The sequence below is a fragment of the Elephantulus edwardii genome, unplaced genomic scaffold (assembly GCF_000299155.1).
Source record: "Elephantulus edwardii isolate Elephantulus edwardi_28Jun2011 unplaced genomic scaffold, EleEdw1.0 scaffold00367, whole genome shotgun sequence".
Lineage (NCBI taxonomy): Eukaryota > Metazoa > Chordata > Mammalia > Macroscelidea > Macroscelididae > Elephantulus > Elephantulus edwardii.
In genome coordinates, this window is record NW_006400117.1 from 1,082,576 (window position 1) to 1,099,946 (window position 17,371).

The 17,371-nt window shown below is 43.3% G+C and overlaps 1 pseudogene; it reads left to right on the forward strand.

Annotated features, from left to right (window-relative positions):
* The first annotated feature begins 15,190 nt into the window (after nt 1-15,190).
* LOC102843797 lies at nt 15,191-17,066 on the forward strand (annotated as a pseudogene).
* The last annotated feature ends 305 nt before the right edge of the window (nt 17,067-17,371 follow it).

Sequence of the window (17,371 nt, forward strand, 5' to 3'; positions counted from 1 at the left end):
GACAGATTTGAACTACATGCCTCCAGGATTGCAGCACAGCTTCTTACCACTAGGCCTCCAGAGCTGCCTAATACAAACATACACAGTTTAAAACCACCAGCTGCTCTGAGTGGGAAAAACTGGCAATGCCATCTCACTAAGGGTCTGCTTCTCTTTCACCGATTCTCTGTGTTCCCCAACATGATGTCTCTCTCCAAGTACTAGTTGCTTCTAACAAATATCCAAATTAAGTGGGTAACATTCCATCGTCCTTGCCACTAAGAAGCACTCAGGTTGCAGTTTCTTCAAGACAAAATTTTTGTTCTTTTGATAGTCCATGGTATCTTTAATACTCTTTGCCAACAACACAGTTCAAAAGCATCAGTTCTTCTTTGATCATTCTTATTCACTGTCCAACTCTCAGATGCATAGGAAGCAGGTGAAAATACCATGGCTTGGTCAGGCACACCTTAGCCTTTAAACTGACATCCTTGCTCTTTAGAACTTTGGAGAGGCTCTTGACGGCAGATTTCCCCAGTGCAGCACATCTTTCAATTTCCTGACTGCTGCTACCCTGGGCGTTGATTGGGGTTTCAAGTAAAATGAGGAAGGACATTATGCTTGGAAAAATAAAGGATTTGCATGAGAGATGAAGACCCTCAAGGACCTGGATTGACTCATTGGCTAAAACAGTGGGCTTAGATGGAGCAGAAACTTGAGCATGGAAGTGCCAGGCAGAGTTTTGTTCTAGTGCACTTGGGGCTGCTACAAGTCAGACTCGATTGGACAGCACCTAACAATGACAGGCTGAGAGAGGCAGAAGTGCTCCCATGCTTGTTTTTTTGCCTTATTTTCACTTGTGTGTTATTTAAAACTTGGGGTACTATGGCTGAGTGCTACTGGGGTATGCAGGAGCAGTTAATGAGAACTCAGAGGATAATCCTAGACGTAGAACAGGTGGAGGTGCTGCAGAGATAACCAAGTAACAAGTTATTAACCCAAATCCCTCAGTCAGAATTATCGCATAGCTGACCCTCTCATGAGTTTTCAGAGGCTGCTAGCCACACAGGAGGAGATTGCTCATCTTCCTATCTTGGAGTGGCTGACGGAGTCGCACAAACCTTCCTTTGAGTTGGCAGCGTGACTCCTTACCCACCAGACCACTGGAGCTCCCTATTAGTTGGTAACCAGTAACCAATAAGTCATTCCCACAGAACTCCAAAATCCACCTCCTCCAGGAAGCCTGTCCTGGTTCATTCCACCAGATGGTGCCCATTGAATCCTTGGAACATTTAACACCATACCTCCTTATAATGTGATTATATTATTATGGTTTGGGGGAGGGGAGGAGAATATAGGAGCAAGAGGAATAAAGAAATGTTACAAACATACAACAGTGAAACCTCCCCCACAAGAGCGACGAATTGAGAACTCATTTTACAGAACCAGTGGTTGTCAGACTATAGAGACTGTGCCTCACCCATCTGGAAAGCAGGCTGTGCTTGTTAATTTAACAGTCTCTGGCTTTGTGTACCACATTGGCCTCAGGGCAGGCGGTCTGAAACTTCCATGCTGGTCCCACTTATCCTCCCAGCCTTCTTTCACATTATTGCCTACCCCCTCCCCACTCAGGATCTACTCTCCAAAGTCTCTGCTTGGATCTCTTTCCACAGATCTGTTGATATCCTCTCCATCCTTCAATGCTCATCTCAACACCACCTCCTCCAGGAAGCCTGTCCTGGTTCATTCCACCAGACGGTACCCACTGACTGACTCCTTGGAACATTTAACTCCATACCTCTTTATAATGTGCCTGGTCAGCAAAAGAGAGGAAGACCCTCAATGAGACAGACTGACACAGTGACTGCAGCAACGGGCTCAAGAATATCAGAGATGGTGAGGATGACACAGGATAGGACAGGTCTATCATTCATAGACTTGCTAGGAGTCATGTTCAACTCAATGGCACCTAACAATAACAACAGCACTGTAATAATTCATGTGCTTAACTAAGTCTCACTACAACCTTCCCTCCTGAGAGAATTTCAAGGACAGGAACCCAACCTCCTGTATATTCTCCACACTGGGAACAGAAACTAGTGCGCCAGAGCTTCTTAGTAAATACTGAGTTCAGCTACAGGCACTGCACATCTGAGTCAGAGCCCATGGCATCCTCTGCAGGTTATGAGCTGAGCTCCGGTATCAGTATCTTGGACTCCAGCTCTTGCCTCTTGCTAGCCAGGTGACCTGGGACAGCTCACTCCAGCTCTGTGCCTCAGTTTTCTCATCAGTAGATCAAACTTAGTAAAACTTTGTAGTAGCCGATGTAAAGACCTAGGGACATTGGATGCATTGTGAGTGCTTGCTTGTTAAATGTGAGGAATGATTAGGAACAGAGGGCGTTAGGGGCACTGTGGCCTATGATGCCCAAAGAGTGCTCTGATGCTCATGAGCTGCTTTGCCACCTGCCAGCCTGTGTGTCTCCTCCTATAAAGCACCTTTGCTGTGTAAAACACATATTTGCACATGCCAGTTCTATGTCATTTCAATGCCATTCAATTATCTGGCCACACATACACAGGAATGCTAGAAGGCAATTTGTTAACAAAGATCAAATTAATGAAGTCAAAGAGCTTGTCCTCAAGAATCCAAAATAAGAGTTGCATAGTAAAGTTGCCGGTGGGGGGTGGGGGTGGGGGTGGAAATGACTGTATAATAATGAAAGAATTTTTTCCAAAGAAAAAAGCAAACTGGGGAGGGGAGTCAGGGGGGACTGGGAGGAAAATATGCAACAACGAATAAAAGGAAATCCAAGTTCTTTATAAACTTTCATGAAAATCTAATAAATAAATAAATAATAAAAAAGAAATTTTACATTAAAAAAAAAAAAGCTTGTCCTCAAAGCAAATCAATAGTTATCCACTCATCAAGTGAGCTACTGTGAACTGTGCTATTCCCATCTGTTCTCTGAAAATGAGCAAATCCCCATTCTCTCACTCATCACTCATCTCTCACTCATCTTCCAGGGCAAATACTGTAAAGGCCCAGATGGAGGCAGAAAGAAGGGTTGTGAGTGTCCAGAGAGGCCCGTGACTGTGTATGCAGGAAGGAGAGGGCAGGGCAAGTGAGGCTGTGGTGGGTCACACAGAGGTGACGTTTAACCTAGACTCCTCTTCATGACAGACTTTCCCCCGAGCAGGGGACTATTCTAAGTCCTAACTAAACCTATCACCTTTGAGTAGATTCTGACTCAACGCGACCTTCTAGAGCACAGTAGAACCGCAACCACAGAGTTCAATGGCTTTACTCTTTATGGAAGCAGATCTGACTTCTGTGGAGCAGCTGGTGTTTTCAGACCACTGACTTTCAGTTGACAGCCAATCACTTAATCACAACACTGCTAGGGCTTCTTATTCCAAGTCCAGGGAATGCCACATGTAAGGAGTTCTGACATTCACTGACAGAAGTTGATGAGGTCAGTGAGGCAAAAGGACACTGAAAATCAATATACACTCTTCTAATAAAGATATGATGTATTTAAAACAGGAACATTTCCACCTAATTAGTCATGAGTTCCTGAGGAGATCTTTTTATTGCTAAAAAAAACAAAAACAAAATTTTTTTTCTCCTCTTATTTTTGTCCCCAAGTGATTTGGTAGACTCTTTTTTAGATGTGCATTTCTGATTTCAGTTCAGGATGTCCAGGAGCTAAAGTTCAAGAGTAGCCCATGATTGGAACAATTAGTTATCTTGTCTAAAGAGAACGTGCCTCTTCGTCGCTAAACTCTCTCCACCCCGAAATGGAGGGATTTCAGCTCTTCACCACCAGGAGACAGAAAATAGGGCTTCTTTCTAAATTCTGGAAGAACAGGCACAGAATTTGTTATGTCCGGTTTATTTGTACCTTCTATTAGTTTCTGGGAACATTGGAAAGTGAATGGAGCCAGAGGTCTTTTTAATAGGAGCACAAGTAGAGGAGGAAATTTTGTTCATAACTTTGCTGGGAGACTGGTCAAATGCAGTGACCTGAGGCCAGAATATACCACTTTCCATCTCCAGGGCTGAGAGGCCAAGACGAGGTGTAATGAGATTATGAAACAAAGACTTGGATCTACCTAAAAAAAAAAAAATTAAAAAGGACACACCCATTTTTTCCCCTGTGAAATTAGATTTAACAATTGTCTCTTGCATGGAATTCTGGGAACCTAGTAGGTAAGGAATTGAGCTGTCAACCCAAAAGGCAGAGGTTTAAATCCACCAGCCACTCGAGGGAGAAAGATACACATTCTTCTCCCGTGCAATTACTGCCTCTCAAAATCTGCTGGAGTCAGTTCTGACTTCACAGTAATAAGTTATCACTGTCTATCTCTTGAGGTGGGAATCATAATCTTACTGAAATGCCAGTGTCAAAAGCCAGCTTGGGATTTAACTATTTAAGCAGTCTTTGCATTTTCAGAATTTTTGCTCTGATTGGCTTTTCTCACCCAGAGGTGGCACAGCCTGCTGGGATCAGGATTGGTGATGGTGGGTGTAAACAGAGCAAGGGCTAGGTGGGAATGGCCACATCTGACCTTTACCAACTTCCCAAAGGGAAACCGTTCCTGACAACACCAACAACACAAAACTATTTTCATGAGGTCAGGCATGTCCTCCACTCTCCTGTACCCCTTTCTATTCATCCAAACACCAATCTTACTGTTTTACTGGGCCCAAAAATCTGATGTGATAGCTCACAGACCACACAATGCCTTCTTGGGTATGTCAAAAGGTTAGAATACAGGTTAGTAGCAGAATCCAGTCAAAACAGCTTCCAAAACATGCTCATGGGCATCTCGGCCTTGAGCTTCATGGTTTAAGACCAGTGTTATAAAGTTCTCAGTCCTGTCAATATTGGCTCTTCCTGCTGCCCCAAGCAATACAACAAACTTGGTCAAAGGCTTAGCCATTAACTTAGTCTGGTTCTGTCCAGTATGAGGGTGTGTGAAGCAATTCCGAGGTCAGCCCCATCTTATGTTGGCTCGCTGGTTCTCTGCTTTGGCCATTGCTGCTACTGCTGCTGCTGCTTGCTATTAAGTGTAGCTGGTGCAAGAATGTCCAATTCTGAAAGGCATTCACTGCATGCCTACTTCTTCTTTGCTGGTGGTGAGAGACTCTCTCTGCTTTACTTAATGGCACTGTTAGGCAATCCCCTTGTGGATTGATGAAACAAGGTAATTCCCTTGTGGATAGACTAACATGTCCTAATTACATATTCCCGCCCATCCACATGGTAAAGTCAAATTCAATGGATAGCAAAGCAATTTTGAATAATAAATTCCACAGTAGGCTTGTTTTCTTTTGGATCTCTGAGCCTGGATGGGACTGGGGACCAGCTGCAGGCTGCCATGGAGAGGTGGGAGAGGGCCTGTCCTGAGAGCCTTTAAATCTTGATTCTAGTTGTTCTGTCAGCCAGCCTGTGTTTGAGGCTTCAAGCCCATGTTTCTGTATTTTGTGGCTTAAGCCAATGTATTCTTAGTGATTGTTTGAAATTTGTCAAAAAGAAAGAGAATCAGACTGTGACAATGATTTGAATAAGCCACTTCTCCTTTCTAAATCTTAACTTTCTCATCCACCAAAAGGCATTCAGATGAGTGGGATAGGCTCATTAAGCACATCCATAGGATTTTGAGATTTTCTGATTTTATTTATCTGGTAAAGAAGGCCCTTGCTACCATTTTGGTTTGGTAATCTTTTGTACAGGAGCTGTGGTTACTTGAGTACCATATTGAGGTACTACAATAATTTCAAACGCAAAATCACTGCAGTTGAGTTCATTCCAAAACATAGAGAATCCTCATTGTGGATTACATTTTAACATCAAGAAAACAAAATTCTTATCAGCAGACTGATAGGCAACAACATGACAGATGGAGAAAAGATTGAAGATGTTAATGATTTCATCTTGATTGGACCAACAATCAACACCTTTGGTACTAGCCGTCAGGAAATCAGGAGACATATTGCATTGGGCAAGTTTGCTGTCAGGGACCTTTCTAAATTATTGAAGAGAAATTACATCAGTTTGAGGACTAAAATGTGCCTGATCAGGTCATGATCTTCTCAATCACCTGCTATGTGTCAGACAATGAATACGGACAGCAGAAGAACAATTGATGCCTTTGAGTTTTGGTGGTGGAGAACAGTGCTGAATATCCCATGGACTGCCAAGAGAACAAACTGATCTGTCTTGGAAAAAGTGTAGCCAGAGTGCTTCTAGGAGACAAAGATGATGAACCTTCATCTCTCATATTTAGGATATGTAGCAAGGAGAGGTTATTCTTGGGAAAGGACATTATATTTGGAAAGACAGAGGATCAGTGAAGGAGAGGAAGACCGAAGAAGACATTCAGATGGCAAACAAACACATTAAGAAAAGTTCAAAATCCCTAGCTATCAGAGAAATGCAGATCAAAACTATGAGTTATCATTTCACCTCAATAACAATAGCAAAGTTCAACAGAGCAGCAAACAATAAATGCTGGCAAGGTTGTGAAGAGATTGGAACCCTTATTCACTGCAGATGGGAGTGCAAAATTGTGCAACCACTATGGAAGGTGGGTTGGCACTTTCTCAAAAACTTGTAAATAGAAATACCATTTGATCCAGTAATTTCACTACTAGGAATGTACCCTAAAGAAACCATAACCAACATCCAAATAGATATATGCACACTCATGTGTATTGCTACATTATTTACAATAGCAAAGGGATGGAAGCAACCCAAGTGCCCATCAACAAATGGATAGGAAAACTATGGTATATTCATACAGTGGAATACTACACAGCACTGAAAAATGATGAACTTGTAAAACATTACACAACATGGAGGATCCTGGAGCACATCATGCTGAGTGAAATATCTCAGTCACAAAAGCACAAATACTGCATAGCTCCAGTTATAAAGCAGGTCTGATATGGGAGGTTGAGAGGAGAAAAGTATGAGTGGATAGATAACGATCATTGCATTGAAAGAGATGAAATAAAGAACTGTCTAAAATGAATATACGATTAGGCATTATGAGTATTACAACTGCACAGAATAAGAGATATAGAGCATTGCAAAGTGAACTTGGAAGAGGACTGGAGGTGGGGGAGGTAACTGTACAAAAATGAATGAATATTTTTTTAAAAAAGGTAAACTGAGGGAGAGGGAAGGGAGCATGAGGGGTAAAATGTGTAACAATGAATGAATGAAAATCTAACTTGTTTGTTAAAATCACAACTAAAATAAAATTTTATTTAAAAGAAAAAGAAAACTCTAATATATCATCTCATGCCAATAACAAAGTTCAACAGGGCAGCAAAAATCAAATGCTGGCAAGATTGTGAAGAGATTGGAACTCTTATTCACTGCTGGTGGGAATGTAAAATGGTACAATTACTGTGGAAGGTCGGCTGGTGCTTTCTCAAAAAGTTGTAAATAGAAATACTATTAGACCCAGCAATTCCACTACTGAGAACATACTCTAAAGACACCAGAGCCATAACTCAAACAGATATATGTACACTCATGTTTATTGCTGCATTATTCACACTAGCAAAGAGAGAGAAGCAACCGAAGTGCCTGCCCATCAATAAATGAATGGATAGTAAAACTATGGTACATCCATACAGCATAGAAAAATAATGAACTCATTAAACATTACACAACATGAGGAGCCTTGAGGACATTATGCTGAGTGAAATATCTCAGTCACAAAAGACCAAATACTGCATAACATCACTGTTATGAAATAAGCCAGACATGGTGGAGTTGGGGTGGGAATGGGGAAAGAGTGGATAGAGAACATTGCATTAGAACAGATGAGGGGAAGACTGTACGAAAGGGATATATTATTATACATGTAAGAACAATCTGGAATAAGGCGTGCATTGCAGGGTGGGCTGGAGGAGGGGGAAAGGGAGGAAAAATGTGCAACAATTAATAAATAGAAGAAATCAAAAGATCTGTTGTACTCAGGAAATCTGCTATTAAGGATTTATTTAAAGTGTCAAAAAGCGATAATGCATACCTGATCCAAGCCATGGTATTTTGTGTTGCTTCTTAGGCATTAAAAGTTGGACTATAAATAAGAAAGACTAAAGAGGAACTGATGCCTTTGAATTGTAGTCTTGAAGAAGACTACTGGATATAGTACCCAAAGAACAAACAAATCTGTTTTGGAAAATGTACAGCCAGGTTACTCTGTAGAAGCAAGGATGTTAAAGCATCATTTCATATACTTTGGTACAGTGACTGTATCAATGGGCTTAAGCATGACAGAAATGGTGAGGATGAAAGAAAAAGGCAAAATTTTGATTTGTTGATCACAGGCAGATTAGATAGTACCTAACAACAATAGCGTGTGCATGCAAAGTCTGGAAAATGAATAACAAAGACTTAAAATGAATTCATGCCTTTGAGTTGTATTGGTGAAGAATATTGAGTGTAACATGGACTTCAGAGAGACAAACAAATCTGTATTCAAAGGAGCACTTAAAGGAGAAGATGGTGTTTGTGCCATATACTTAGCATTTATCCGGAGAAGCCAGTTCCTGGGGAAGGACATCAAGTTGGAACAGTAGTGGGTCAAGGAATGAAAAGAAGACCCTCAAAGAGATGAACTGACAATGTGGCTGCAAAAATGGGCTTTTTAAAAAAATGAAATTTATTGTATATTGGTTTCCTTACAAATTTCTTTATGCATTGGGTTTCACACTTTTCTTCATTCACATGTGTTTCATGCAATCATTCCCCTTCATTATGTTTTTAAAAATTAATCACCATTGGACTATGCCCACTATTACCCTGTCTTTTCAGGTCCCAACAAAGGGCTTTTTAAAACAGAGGAGGTTGTGAGGACGGCACAAGATTGGACAGGGATTCTATTATGTTGTACTGAGGGTCTCTATGAGTGAGAGCTGACTCCAGGGCATCTAACACAATTAAAAAACCTTAGTGAATATACAGACAAGACAGGCAAGCCAAAGTCATGATCTGATGAAATGTTGCCACTGCCGTTAGGTTCCATGGAGTTGACTATGATTCATAGCGACCCCATGAATGACAGGTCTGAACCTTGCCCTTTCCCGCGCCATCTTCACAATCTTTAACACATTCGAGCCCATTGTTACAGTCACTGGGTCAATTCATCTTGTTAGAGTTTGTCTTCTCTTTCTCTGATCCTCCACCTTTCCTGGAATGACATCTGTTTCCAAGGACTGATCCTTCCTGACAACATGCTCAATGTCTGTAAGACAAAGTTTCACCATCCTTGCCTGACTGTACTTCCTCCAAGACAGATTCGTTTGTTCTTTTGGTAGTCTGTAAGATATTCAATACTCTTCTCCAACAGCACAATTCAAGGGCATCAAGTCTTCTGTCACTCTTATCCATTGTCTAACGTTCAGATGCATGAGAAGTAACTGAAAAGATCATGGCTTGCTTGGATCAGGTGCACCGTAGTTTTTAATAGCATCCTTGCTCTTTAGCAACTTGGAGAGGTCCTTGACAGAAGATTTTCCCCAATGCAGAAGGATTGGCCATCTACTTCTGAAATAACAGATCTTCAAAAACCCTATGAATAATAGAAACATTGTTAGATATAGTATCAGAGTACAGCCCTTCAGATTGGAAGACAGTAAAATATGATGAGAAACAGCTGCAAACATCTATTAATAACTGAAATATATAAATACGGAGTATAAGTATAGGAAAATTGGAAGCTATAAAAAATAAAATGGGATGCATAAACACTAATAGTCTAGGCATTAGTGAGCTGGGATGGACTAGTATTGGCCACTTTGACTCTGACCATGAGTCATCAGATGATCTATTATGCTGGGAATGACAAATTGAAGAAGAACGACGTTGCATTCATAGTCAAAAAGAAAATGTCAGGATCTATCCTGAAATACAATGCTGTGAGTGTTAGGATACCATGCGTACACACATGCAATAAGGATGCATTAATAATTGTGAAATTGACAAATTACAACCCAACAAATAAGGGCAAGGAGGTGGCCTTGATTCATGGAGTTAGTGGGAAACAAAGGAGGTGGAGGCAGGTTAGGGAACCCTTATGTGGGAGGAAATCTGTTGCTAGCTCTAAAACCTTAGCAAAAGCCTGGAGGAGGCAAGAAGTTAGTCAGTAGTATCTTAATGAGTTGAGCTTCACAAGTCTCATTCAGCTTTTGGGGCCTTCTGAGTTCAAGTTTAAGGCTAAATGGTGTCCCAGCTCCTCAGCCTCAAGCTGCTGAGCACCTAGATCAGTGGAGGAACCTGCAGCCTCGGGCCTGAGCAGGATGTCCATGACAGAACTGGGAGAACTGGCAACACAGGTCCAAAGTGTCCTTGGCCCAGGCTCTGGGCAGACAAGTATTTGGATCATAGCAGCAGCCAAGCCCCCAGGTGTAGGTGGCTAGTAGCCCTTCTGCTGAGCCACCAGGAGCCGCAGATGTAGCTGCCTCCAGCATAGATTACGCCACTTTGGTACCACAACAGGCCTTTTGCCACCCGCTGCAGAGAATCCTGAAAAATCAATCTTATTTCCTGATTATAGCCAAAGCACCCCTTTGCCCCAAGAGGCCTCTAACAGCAGACATTGTGAAGGCTTTTATGACACAAAATAAAAGCCTCCCTTCTTCATGCCCTTTTCCCCTTTCCCACCTGTATCTTCATTCCCATCCCACCTCTACTTCTGTACACTTAGCAGATCCTCTATTTTCTATGAGAAGCCGCAAGCTCAAACTCAAGCCCAAGCCCCTGTGGGATCTTGGATGGAATTATCTCTCAAAAAAATGCTAACAAGCTGGAAAAGCTTGGACTCTTAATTCTCTTACCTGTTAAAGCGATTAAGTCACAGTAAGGAAATGCACTTCCAACCCAAAGCCATAAGGTTCAAATCCATCGGGTGCTCTAATGGAGAAAGATGGGCAGTCTCCTCCTGTGCAATCTACTGCCTCTGAAACCTATCGGAAGGTCAGCTATGGGTCTGTTCTGACTCCACAGTACGTGAGAAATTTCGTGAGGAAGGCATATCTTTTTTTTCTTTTCTTTTTCTTTCCAATCCGAGGAGTGGAGATTAATAACTCCATCCATTTCCTTAAAGCACTGTCCTCACATCTTGCAAGCTTAATTTCTTCTCTGAGTTTTTGGCTTCCTGGCAAGCTCTTTTGAGATGGGTCGTGTCTTCCCAAAGTTGCAGGCCCGTTACCACTGGATTATCAAGTTTAAGTACTCCCTTGACATCTGAAGATGAAAAGATACCATTTTTATCTGCTAGTTTGATAGTTCATTAATCGAATGCAAGTATTTCGCTGAAAAGTCGTTCACTTCACCATTCAGTAATTAATTAGAAGGGGAAAAGAAATACTTTTTAACAATAGGAAATATAAGGGGTGGGGACGCCACCACCAAGCACATGCTCACAACACATACCCCCTACGTTCTTTCTGTCCACATAAAATTAACCAATAAGAGAGAGAGAGATCTGCCCAAATCCAGTAACGCAGCACCTTCAATGCAATAAACACTGGTGCAAAAATGGACACAAATAATTATAATTTGTACTCTCCTTATAATACTTAGTACTCTTCCCCTCACCTCTACTTCTCTACTGGATCATGAGGATTTGGAACTGTCATTCGGCCATTCTGTGCCTAAAGAAAGGGAATATAAATCAAAGCCCCATTTGCTAACAAGCAGCTTTCGTCCGTCTGCAACTGCGTGCCCCCTCGCATCCTCCTGCGTGCGTGCGCGTGTACACACATGCGCGCGCGTCTGGCCCACTCCCGTTTCCTGTAATTTCACAAAAGAGTGACTCTAATGTTTTCTGCTTAGCAGGGAGCTAGTGGGCGGGGCGATGAATAGGATATGTACACCAGAGAAGGCCTGAGAGCATAATCAAATAAGGGACCCAGCATGGTGCTCACTTGAAGGAACTCCCAGCAGGAGGGGGCGCGGGGCCTTGAGAGGTTACAGGTACTTTTCATCTAGCCTCACAGGAGTGCACCAACTTCCTGCTGCTAGAAATTTGTCTGCAAATTTTTTCCTCATTCAGACCGAGAACTGGGGTCTGGGAGACACTGGGTTGATATGATAACTTGATTAGGCAGGAGAGCATCAAGTGGGCTCAAAGGAGTCTGTGATCTCCTCTTTAACCTCTCCTTGGGAGTCTACAAATTATATCTGTTAATGCACCAGCCCCCTGGCATCACACAAACACGTTGTCTGGTTAAATGTATGTCAATCACTCACAGCGGCTTTTGTGGTGTTTCCACTACTTTTTCATTTTATTTCTTATTTAAAAAAACCAACAATCCCAACAAAAAGCAAAAAAAAACAACAAGTTTAACCTGATGGGGTTTTTTTTGGACAAAAGCTCATTGTCTGTCTCCTGCTGACATCACTTGAGATACAGAAGTGCAGTTTGTCAGCAAACTTGTTTGGAGCATTTGTAAATGGATCCTGGGAAGCTGGAACTTATCCAGTCAGGGAGGGAAGCTACCCAGAGGCAGGATTTGGAAACCATGTCCAGTGAAGCATAGTTGGGAACTAGAGATTAGTTTGAAGAAGAGAGAATACAGAGAGGGCTTGGAATCTGAAGATGTGCCAAGGAGGAAGAAGGTTAAGACTGTTCTGTGGGACCTGAGAGAGAGCCCAGGGAGAATTAAGCCTGCAGGAAGTGCCAGCAAAGTGCCTGGATGAGAAATGGGCCAAATGCTGGGGCAACCCCAGAGGCTGTAACGAAATCCACAGAGTGGCCACAGCTGCAGGAACCCCAAGCTCCCTCCCCGAATCTGATCCAGAGACAATCAGGCATAGAAAGTTTGATAAATCTCAGCTTCAGTTAGCTGGAGGTGGATGTGTGTGTGTGTGTTTGTGTGTAGCTGTAAAAGGACCAACTGAATTATAGGGAAGGTCAAGTCTGACTTCTGTTAACTCTACAGAGAAACTGTCCCCATCAATAATATTCTGTGTATAAAACCCATCTGTTGGTCAGACATAGTCCCCGGGTGCTGCTGCACTTACTTCTAAAATCACTAGGTCTAGTGTTGTAAATTGATTCATAGGCTTGACTTTACTCACGGTGTGGAGTTTATTAAGAAAATAGGTTGGGGTGGGGGTGGGAAGGCAAAGGATATCACATAGCAAAATACCAGGTTTAGCCCAGCAATCCCCAGCCAGATTCACAAGAAGACACAATTCCTTAATTAGGTCAGATAGCTTCTTAGTCAAGAAGTGGAAGTCCAGGTTCAGTTCAGCAACACAAATGCCAGAAGCCTCTGGTTTCCTCAATTATCTAATAAGCTTTTTCTCATAGCATTCATGAGTCAACTCTTCCTTCAGTCCTCCAGAAAGCACAACCTTTAACTCTATCTCCATCTCCAAGTCTCCACCAGGCTATGCCTCAGCACAGCCTTTCTACGGAAGGGTTAACTCTTCCTCTTATGTTGGCCCCACAGCTGTTGATGATGTAGAAGATACCAAACAATGGTGAGCCATGTGTCTGCAGTTGAGCCCAGTGCAGGGGCAGGGTCGATTAAGGTAAGGCATTAAGGTAAGTAAAGCCATTTTCAAAAGTCCTGACACCACAATGTCGTTAAAGATAAAATTAGCAAATACTTACCATGTATGGATTTTTGGCTAACAGTGTAATTCCCTAGACTATGTCACCGATGTGCCAAAACATAGATTTTGTAGAGTGTAATTCAATGAGTTTTGAAAACTATAACCTATGTAAACACCTTCCCACTAAATAAAGAATCTCATCACCCCAGAAAATTCCCTTGTACTCCTTTTCTAGTTAGCCCATTTTCTGAAAGGCAATCACAACCTGATTTTTTTTTTTATTAGTTACTAGTTTAGAACTGCATATATTGTACTCATGGACTCTTCGTATTTTGTGTCTGATTTTTTACACTTGGTGCCTTTAAGATTGATGCATCCAGGTAGTTTGTTTCTTTCCCCCTTCCCCTCAACTGACTGATATTCCTAAATTATGAGGATATGAGACCTTCTCTTATCCTTTCTCCGGAGGATGAATATGTGAGTTGTTTCCAGTTGGATTGACTATTGGCAATACAACTTCTGCAAATGCTCTTATACAAATTTTTGTTGCTGGATTTTAGATCAGCAGTACACACATTCTAAATGTCATTGAAACATGATTGCAAAGCATGAAAGTATGGTCTTTAGTCATGTGTGGTCATGGAAAATATGGTCGTTAGTCAAGAGAGATGTTGGGGAATGTTGGTGAGGAAGGGAGGACCTCTGGCCAGGACAGATCACCTAAACTCCAGATAAGTGCAAGCCTTACAGGGCAGAGAAAGCTCCCCTGTGTTTGTCTGTACTGGCTTGAGAAAGCTCGTTACCTGGGAAGATGGCTGCCGCATCTGTTGAGCTAGGAGTGGTCCACAGGAGGCTGAAGTTCTCCTATCCAATCCGCATGTCCCACATCTGTAAGCCCACCTATCCTGTCTCCCCGTTTACTTGCTTGTATATAAGTGTGCTGCAACCCACAATAAAATTGAGCTGGATTGACTCTCTAATCCTCTCCTGGAGTGGTGTGTCTCCATCGTGCTTACCCCCATCAGGGTGTTGCTGTACATTGCCGGCAAATGGACAGCGACAGGGAAGAGTGAGTATTAAAAAGTTTCTCACTATTGTTCTCATCTTAGCCTGAAAGAATAAACTAGAGAATGAATTGTACCCCTATTGAGCAAGTGTTGTACAACACACCAGATCTAGGAGTGCCTGGGGTTATTCCAGAAGAATATCTCAGCAAAATGAGTGTGACTCCATCATTGAAGTTAGCTAGAAATGTTTAAATTCCAATATACGGAGCTCCTACTACCACTGGGAGTCTTGGCAGTCCAGTAGTAAATTCTCACCTTCCATGTAGAAGGTCTGGGTATGATTAGCTATCAATCAATGCACCTCGTATTTCACCACCACCTCTTTGTCAGTGGGGGCATGTGTGTTTTGATGTCAAACAAGTTTCAATGGCACGTCAGACTAAAACAGGCTGTGAAGAAATGTCTAGTGATCCACTTCTGAAAATTAGACAGTAAAAACCCTATGAAGCAGAAGCTGAGTGCCGAGGCCCTGTGAGCGCTGCAAGGGATCCTGGAGGAAGGGTGCCAGCCGGCTCCCTGAAAGGTCCATAACACATCCCACAGGTTCATCACCATGCCCTCTGATCTGGCCAAGAAAAAGGCAGCCAAAAAGAAGGAAGCTGCTAAAGCTCGACAGCGACCCAGGAAAGGACATGAAGAAAATGGAGATGCTGCTATAGATCCACAGATGGCAGAGAAGAATGAGGAGGCCAATGGCAGAGAGGCCACAGAAGTAGATTTGCTGACCAAGGAGCTAGAGGACTTTGAATTGAAGAAGGCTGCAGCTCAAGCTGTCACTGGCATCCTAGCCTCTCACCCCAACAGTACCGATGTCCACATTATCAACCTCTCACTCACCTTTCATGGTCAAGAGCTTCTCAGTAACACCAAACTGGAATTGAACTCAGGCAGACGCTATGGTCTTATTGGCTTAAATGGAATTGGAAAGTCCATGCTGCTCTCTGCTATTGGAAAACAAGAAGTGCCCATCCCTGAGCATATTGACATCTAACATCTGACTAGAGAGATGCCGCCTAGTGACAAGACACCCTTGGAGTGTGTGATGGAAGTGGACACAGAGAGGGCCATGCTGGAGCAGGAAGCTGAGCGGCTTGCACATGAGGATGCGGAACGTGAGAAGCTGATGGAGCTGTATGAGCGCCTGGAAGAGCTGGATGCTGACAAGGCAGAGATGAGGGCCTCCAGGATTCTACATGGACTGGGCTTCACACCAGCCATGCAGCGCAAGAAGCTTAAAGACTTCAGTGGGGCCTGGAGGATGAGGGTCGCCCTTGACAGAGCCCTCTTTATTCGGCTCTTCATGCTGCTGCTGGATGAGCCCACCAATCACTTGGACCTCGACGCTTGTGTGTGGTTAGAAGAAGAACTGAAAACTTTTAAGCGTATACTGGTCCTCATCTCCCATTCCCAGGATTTTCTGGATGGTGTCTGTACCAACATCATTCACATGCACAACAAGAAACTGAAGTATTATACGGGTAACTATGATCAGTATGTGAAGACGTGGCTGGAACTTGAGGAGAACCAGATGAAGCGCTTCCACTGGGAGCAGGACCAGATCACACACAGGAAGAACTACATCGCTAGATTTGGCCATGGCAGTGCCAAGCTGGCATGGCAAGCCCAGAGCAAAGAAAAGACACTACAGAAAGTGATGGCCTCAGGTCTGACAGAACGAGTTGTGAGTGACAAGACATTATCCTTTTATTTCCCACCATGTGGCAAGATCCCTCCACCGGTCATTATGGTACAAAATGTGAGCTTCAAGTATACAAAAGATGGGCCTTGCATCTACAACAACCTAGAGTTTGGTATTGACCTCGACACAGGAGTGGCTCTGGTAGGGCCCAATGGAGCAGGGAAGTCAACACTTTTGAAACTGTTAACTGGAGAGTTACTTCCCACAGATGGAATGATCTGTAAACACTCTCATGTCAAGACAGGGCGTTATCATCAGCATTTGCAAGAATAATTGGACTTAGACCTCTCCCCTCTGGAGTACATGATGAAGTGCTACCCAGAGATCAAAGAGAAGGAAGAAATGAGGAAGATCATTGGGCGATACAGTCTTACTGGAAAACAGCAGGTGAGCCCAATCCGGAACCTGTCTGATGGGCAGAAGTGCCGTGTGTGTTTGGCCTGGCTGGCCTGGCAGAACCCACACCTGCTCTTCCTGGATGAACCCCACCAATCACCTAGATATTGAAACCATTGATGCGCTGGCTGATGCCATCAATGAATTTGAAGGTGGCATGATGCTGGTCAGCCATGATTTCAGACTTATTCAGCAGGTGGCACAGAAAATTTGGATCTGTGAGAAGCAGACAATCACCAAGTGGCCTGGAGACATACTGGCCTACAAGGAGCACCTCAAGTCCAAGTTGGTAGATAAGGAGCCCCAGCTCACCAAGAGGACCCACAATGTGTGAGCACTCTGCTCAGGCTCGGGTCAGGAGTTCCACTAGGGACTTAACAGCTGCTTCCCTGACCGGCCACTCAGGATGGGACGCCAGGACTGCACTCCTGATTTGCTGCAATGCTGCTTCCCAGCCCCTGCCCCGCCCTCAGCCTGCCTTAGCTGCACTCTTCTCTACAGCTGGACAGTACCTGTCCGTTTCCCATCCTCCTCCCAGTTATTTTTGTCCGTGTCTGGACTTGGCTGGCTTTTCCCTTCCAGCCCTGGTTGGTCACCTTACCTGGAGAGTGACACAGCCAGAGTCACCTGAGGATTAGC